This window comes from Macrobrachium rosenbergii, chromosome 3, assembly GCF_040412425.1.
Source record: "Macrobrachium rosenbergii isolate ZJJX-2024 chromosome 3, ASM4041242v1, whole genome shotgun sequence".
Classification (NCBI taxonomy): Eukaryota; Metazoa; Arthropoda; class Malacostraca; order Decapoda; family Palaemonidae; genus Macrobrachium; species Macrobrachium rosenbergii.
The window spans coordinates 74,343,888-74,350,682 of NC_089743.1; the positions used below are offsets into that span (position 1 = coordinate 74,343,888).

The 6,795-nt window shown below is 36.2% G+C and overlaps 1 long non-coding RNA gene across 2 annotated transcripts; it reads right to left on the reverse strand.

The window, feature by feature from the left end:
* Nucleotides 1-2,645: 2,645 nt before the first annotated feature.
* LOC136828696 (uncharacterized) lies at nucleotides 2,646-6,175 on the reverse strand. 2 transcript variants are annotated; one of them, XR_010850189.1, is made up of 4 exons: nucleotides 5,990-6,175; nucleotides 5,573-5,620; nucleotides 5,268-5,363; nucleotides 2,646-3,372 (listed from the first exon to the last, which is right to left on the reverse strand). It is a non-coding gene; the product is annotated as an uncharacterized lncRNA (long non-coding RNA). The 2 variants fall into 2 exon arrangements; XR_010850187.1 differs by lacking the exon at nucleotides 2,646-3,372 and having other exon boundaries at nucleotides 4,931-5,363.
* Between the last annotated feature and the right edge of the window lie 620 nt (nucleotides 6,176-6,795).

The window sequence follows — 6,795 nt, forward strand, 5'->3', positions numbered from 1 at the left end:
GAATGGTCTAAAAGCTGGTTCATGAAAATAATAGCTCTAGGAAGTCATGAGACCATTTCAAGAGAACTGCAGAAGGGGACCAGCAAACACTTCCCTAGTTTGTAAAGCCCTGTCCACACTAGCGGGCACTGCCCGACGGGCAAACAGTGTTCCCATAACCCGTTCCACTACAGTATTCCTTTCAATCTTTTTTTTTAAACACCAACTAGTACTCTACATTACGCTATTTTATTTTCCGCGGCGCTGGGCATGGCGAGACCACCCTCTTCCCTTGCCTACTCAACGAGCTTTAATGACCGGCCAAGTATGGAGCCAGAACGGTGCGATTGTCTGGTAAGGCCCCGTCCACACGGTCGAGCTCTGCTCTGTAAACTTACCTCTTTTGCCTACGCATTTTATGCTGCTGTCAAACGACGCTGGTTGGATAATGAAAACCTGGCGGTGACAACACAGGACCTAGTTGTGTACAATATGGATCGTAAGACACGCAAGACGAAAATCACGCTGTGTATTGTTGTAGCAATGTGTGCAAAGATAAGAGCGACAAGGCAGAAAAGGACGTCGTGTAAAGAGTGGCTACAAAGAAGAGCAGACATAGAAAGTCATATGACGATATTGCGGGAATCGAGACATGGCTATGAATCAGATTTCATCAACTATATGAGAATGGACCCTAACACCTTTATAAACTCTTATCGAAGTGGAATATATAAGAAACAAGATACTACCATTAGGCAGAGTATTTCGCTGAAGCTCGACTACATGCAACATTACTATTTCTGTCAACAGGATGCACTTCCGATCACTACAGTACAGCATTAGGATCTCCAAAATGGACTAGACTGACATTTTCCGTAGAATTACAATAAAGGATATTAATATATTTGGTTTCAAAGTTTCTATAAGTCATACCTACGTATTCATTATGAAGGGTTAAATGTTTTCCGTGAAGGTTTACATGAAATTGCGCTTTAGAAACTTCTCCATGGTGACGTCTTTTGTATCCGTTTACCAGAAATATTTCGGTTAACAGGCCCTGCTGAGGCAAAGCCTTGTAAACATTAGGAAACCCCTAACACTTTGCTCGCCCGTTTCTGCGTTTCTGACGTCACACCGAGCAAAGTTCGCAGAGCAAAGCTCGACCGTGTGGACGAACACTGCTTCATATAAAGCAGCTGGAAGTGCCCGATGGGCATGCCCGCTAGTGTGAACAGGCCATAAGTATGAACCCCTAGACCTTGCATTCTCTACGTGGCAAAGTCCCCCTTATATATAAAAGCTAGACACCAATATGCGGGAAAGCATTACACAAGCTGGTTAAATTTGATTCCAATGATAATGATAAAGTTCACGCTCTGTAAATATTTTCATTCATATTATTACTTCAAAAATGATTAAAGCTTTTCATAACACCCTTTCTTGTAATAAAACTGTATTGGAATGGAATAGATTTTATGCCGGAGGCCAAGCACTGGGACCTATGATGTCATTCAGCGATGAAAGGGAAATTGGGAGTAGAAAGGTTTGCAAGGGGTAACAGGAGGAAGACCTGGCAGTTGTACTATGAAGTAATTGTTAGGAGAGGGTGGATAGCACGATGGAAGAGAGTATGAACGGAGGAACGGTAAATGGAATGAAAGGGGTTGCAGCCATGGGCCGCAGAGACAGCGCAAAGAACCTTTAGTGAAGCCTGCAGAGCACTGCGTGTGGTGAAGTGACGGCACTTTCCCCCTACTTGGAATAAAATTATATTGACTATGCATCAATCTGTCACATTCGTATGCCTGGCAGTCTGGTGTCTGATCAAAACGCTCTACATACACTTCGGCTATGTGTAGGGCAGACAGAAGGGGGCAAGTCTGGTAAGACAAATTTCTTTTGTCGGCAGACTGTGGTCGTGTGGACAGGGATTAAGCTTTAGCTGGACTTAACATTTGCTTTCAATAACACTACGACGACCAACGGGGAAATTGTTCGGGTATAAAATAACTAAAGATTCACTGGTAAATCATCAATAACTAACACATTATTCTGTATGGAATGAATTTCCATCGAATTAATGTTCTTTGTTTCAGTCTCCAGACAAGAGTTGCTAAAGTCAGGTTTAGATAGTTTGATATGAAGGTTCCATACGTGCTCTTTAAACTTTTCAGGTACTTTCTGCTGAGGATATTTTTTTTCTACCATTTATGGAGTCGATTAGATTTTAAGATTTTCTTAACCAATCAAATTTTGATATTTTCAAGATTCTACACATTTCATTTTGGGTCAATAAATACAATAACTTTGTATTTCCTTAACAGTGTAGCAATTTCTTTGTCAATTTTTTTATTTTAATTCCTGAAGAGCATTGCAGTTTCATTTTCTCATATCTACGGATAAGTTTCCAACTACTACCTTGGGCGAAGAGTCATTTACACTGGCATAAGCCATATTTCACCCCTTTTTAGCGTTTTCAACCATCACCCTTTCGCTTTAAATAATCATTACCTCAGTTCATTTAATTTTATTACCAAAGCTTTCGTACAGAATTTGCACTAATAGAAAGTACTGTTCTTAACAGTTCTGAACATTCGATAACTATCAATGGTATAGGTATAGTAAAAGTATATAGTATTATTAAGTACTTGTTCTTTATGGGGACACTATCAGTATTTTAGTCAAGTTCAGACAGGTTGTAAATGTAAGAAATTATGATTATAGCTCAGTTTCTAAGGTTTACAAATTATTTGCAGAGATTAATTTCCAAAATTAAGTATCCAGTCCTTTACCAAAAGCTTTGACTAATTAGTAAACAGGTTTTTCTTATTTTACAAAAACTGAACCATGCTAATTTCAGGATAGTTTTGCTCACTAAAGCAAAACAATACCTTTCCTTAAATATCACCAAATAATTGTATATATAGTTCTACATGTTTAAATAAAGGATTTTTTTATAAATAAGTTACAATATGTTCAATATTGAGATCTTGGAGTTTTCTACATGTGGTTTAAATAAAAGTTTTATGAATAAGATACAATATGTTCAATATAGAGATCTTGGGAATTCAAAACTACTACCTGGTCAAGGTAAACAGCTTAGGAAGTTTGATTTTTAATTCGAAATTCTTGGTAAGGAAACTTAGTTGGTAATTGCTATTATTGGTGAATTTAAGAACTTTCATATTTACGTATCATTTAATACTATTTATTGAAGCTGCAAATACATACAAATCTTTTGAACCATCAATGCGGACAACTACTGATATTAAGTCAAGGATATCAGCAACTCCAGATTCCATCCTCACCTCATTTGAAAACTTTAGCACAAGCAACGAACAGTTCTTGACTACGTACTGTTAGCACTGTTAAAAAGCTGTTCCAGTAAACATCCTGTAAAGAAAAAAAAAACTGCGCCAGAAATATTGTAATTAAGTACTGTAAGCATTGTTAAAAATGCTGTTCCAGTAAACATCCTGTAAAGGAAAAAACTGCGCCAGAAATATTGTAATACAAAATTGTCATGAATTCAGTAAAATATACTAAACTAAAATGAACTGTAATCACAAAGAAAATTATTTCTTATACAGAGCAACCACTTATATAACCTGTGACCAGATCAGGAAGGAAAAATAAACTGTAATCACAAAGAAAATTATTTCTTATACAGAGCAACCACTCCTGACCAGATCAGGAAGGAAAAATAAACTGTAATCACAAAGAAAATTATTTCTTATACAGAGCAACCACTTATATAACCTGTGACCAGATCAGGAAGGAAAAATAAACTGTAATCACAAAGAAAATTATTTCTTATACAGAGCAACCACTTATATAACCTGTGACCAGATCAGGAAGGAAAAATAAAAACTAGCAAACCAAGAGATCAAAGATTGATTGTCTTAAAACTGGCGTCACAACATCTAGGTTATTGACGCCGTAATGAATTCAAAATACAAAACTAAGTTTAAAAGAAAAATAAGTAAATCACAGGTACCCAAGAGTGCTAACAAGTGGATATCCAACCGCTAATGTATCGGATCTCCCGTGCAAGATTACAAAAGGTCAACTTGCCAGGGTTAGGGCACAGCGTAATCTGGCATTTACTTTGATAGTGATTTGTTAACTTTAACATCACGAATTAGTGTCAGCTGTTGCTATTGGTTTAGGTTGGATTGTATAGATGCTATGGCTAAGCATGGGTTTGTTGTATTTAAGTAAAAATAAAGGCCTGCTTATTGTATTGGCATGGATATCTAAATTTATAAGGTTCAAATTGACAAGTAAACGTTAATTTAAATATTACCAAATGAAAGCTACACTTTACGCAAAATATCAAAATTGAAAGTTCTGTTTTAACAAAACTACGTTAATTAAATGCTAAACAATGCAGTCAAATTACTGCGAAGTTTTAGAAGTTAACGTCCTTAAGTTTAAAACATTCAAAAATAAATTACTACTGGACTTTGGAAATCTTAGTCAAAGACAAGAAAGTTGAAGTAATATTAAATATAATCTTAGGTTAACCTATTGTGTACTGAATTATTACCAAATTAAGTGCCAAGCAAAAAGTTACGTCAAGAGATTTTTAGTAACGGTACGAAACAATTTCTTCAAGTGTTAAGTATAATAAGGTAGAACTGTTAGGTACATTTGCGGGTATTTAGCGAAAAGCTTAGTATTTTGGATGCTTATTAACAATTTAACGTTGGTTTCGGCGGTCGGCTGTAATAACTGTTTAACGAAGTCCATCAACAAGGGGTTTCCATACATCCAGAAGACCAGAGCACGGTTGCGTGTTTCGAACGGGAGAAGAACCGTTTCGAAACAGACTTAGCCGTCCTCTGTCTTATGAAGATAGCGTATGGAAACCCCTTGTTGGATGGACTTCAGAGGTTAATTACAGGTTAATTACAGCCGACCCCCCAAAAATAACGTTAAATTGAAATAAGCAACCAAAAAACTATAAGAAACTGCCATTTCTCGCTAAATATCCGCCGTGTATCTATTACTTAGAAATACCATAAATAATCCCGTCGAAATTTAAAGCCAAGGTACGTGAACTTCTAAAGTCAGATAGAGGCACTTAACATCTGAAAAAGAAAGTTGAATTATCTGTAGTGTAATGTGTGAAACTCCCATGCCCTGTTCCATAGGCCATACGACCAATGGAACAGGGCATGGGAGGGGCCTCCACCCCTACAGGGGCACCTCCCCTGTAGGGGTGGAGGTAGTGTAGGTGTGTGTGTATGTGTGGTTTGGTTGATAATGGTTTTTACCAAACATACCTGAGAAGGAAGTCCAGTTTTGTGTAGCTTAAGTTCTGGCTTAAGATTCTACTCACAAGAGAAGTTTGCTTCTTGAAAACTTAGATTCATGAAAATCTGGAAGTAGGTTAATTTTCATTACGGTTGAATGCAAATTTGCTTTAATATAGGGCGGGTTAGTGTTTAGGTTAATAAACTAAACACTAACCCGCCCTATATAACATAAGTATAGAGCTTTAAAAACGGGAAAGCATTAAACGTTGTCACTTTCACTATTTTAACACGCAAAATCTAATTTCAAAGCACATTATGGATCGAATACTAACCTTCAAGGACTGTGAAGCGCACCTGAAGCATCTAAAGACCACCTGATCCTGAAAATTAAAATTACAAAAATGACATATGGCCTACACAAGATATAACCTGAGAGTGAAACACGAGCAAGGAGTAATATTTCACAAATTAAAAACTGAAAAAAACATACTAGTCATTGTTGCCAATGCACAGCAGTAACTTTTTGATAATTCACTCAAGCTATAATCTTATGCACAGGAAAACTAAACCATTTAAAAGTCTCAAAATATTCATGCACAAAAAATTAGAACCTCAACACCGTAACAAAACTTACATTAAGCGACCAGCTTCATTAATTATTACGATTAAGGGAAATCAACTACTGGCCAAAACCCGAAAATTTAAGATTTTAATTATTAGAACCGAATAAAGCCGCAACAAAACTTTACCTTTGCAAAGTGTAGGAGATTTGCCACGCCTTGACGTATGCCATCCCTCAAACCACCAAACATCCATCGCAAGTTTCGCCGGAAGGAAATCATTTCTTTCTCAGAAAGCAAAGACTCGTCCACACAGCAAACCTACGTTATCAAAGAACGAAATAACACCACAAGAATACGTTGTTCCCGAAGCGGGAACTGTGTATCTAAGCTCCGGTTTTCTGAGAAACCCGTTGATGTTGGCGTAACCACCAAGGACCACGGAGTCACCTCTCTTGAAACTTGGACGATTTAAGCGAAAGACTACGGCGTCCTTGTATTATGTTTGAAGGGAAACTTTATGGTTCTGCGCGTTAGAACCCCTCGGTTCTTTGAGAAAATTGACTTCTGTTTCTCATAACAGAAAACTTTCATCACTAACTTACCAAACGGAAGAAATATTCTTCGGTGTATTTAGTAAATTATTCCGCTGAAAAAAAATTTTTTTTTCAATGCTCCATAATCTTCCATTTTTACGATTATATATTACTTTTTCTTGCCATTGCCGATATTACACACACACACACACACACACACACACACACACACACACACAATATATATATATATATATATTATATATATATATATATATTATATATATATATATATATATATATATATATATATATATATATATATATATATATATATATATATATATATATATATATATATATACAGTTGGGAAAATCTACAAACACCTTAGCCATAGGTTTGTTCCCATAACATGGGGTTATATATTTATATTTTATATAATTATATATATATATATA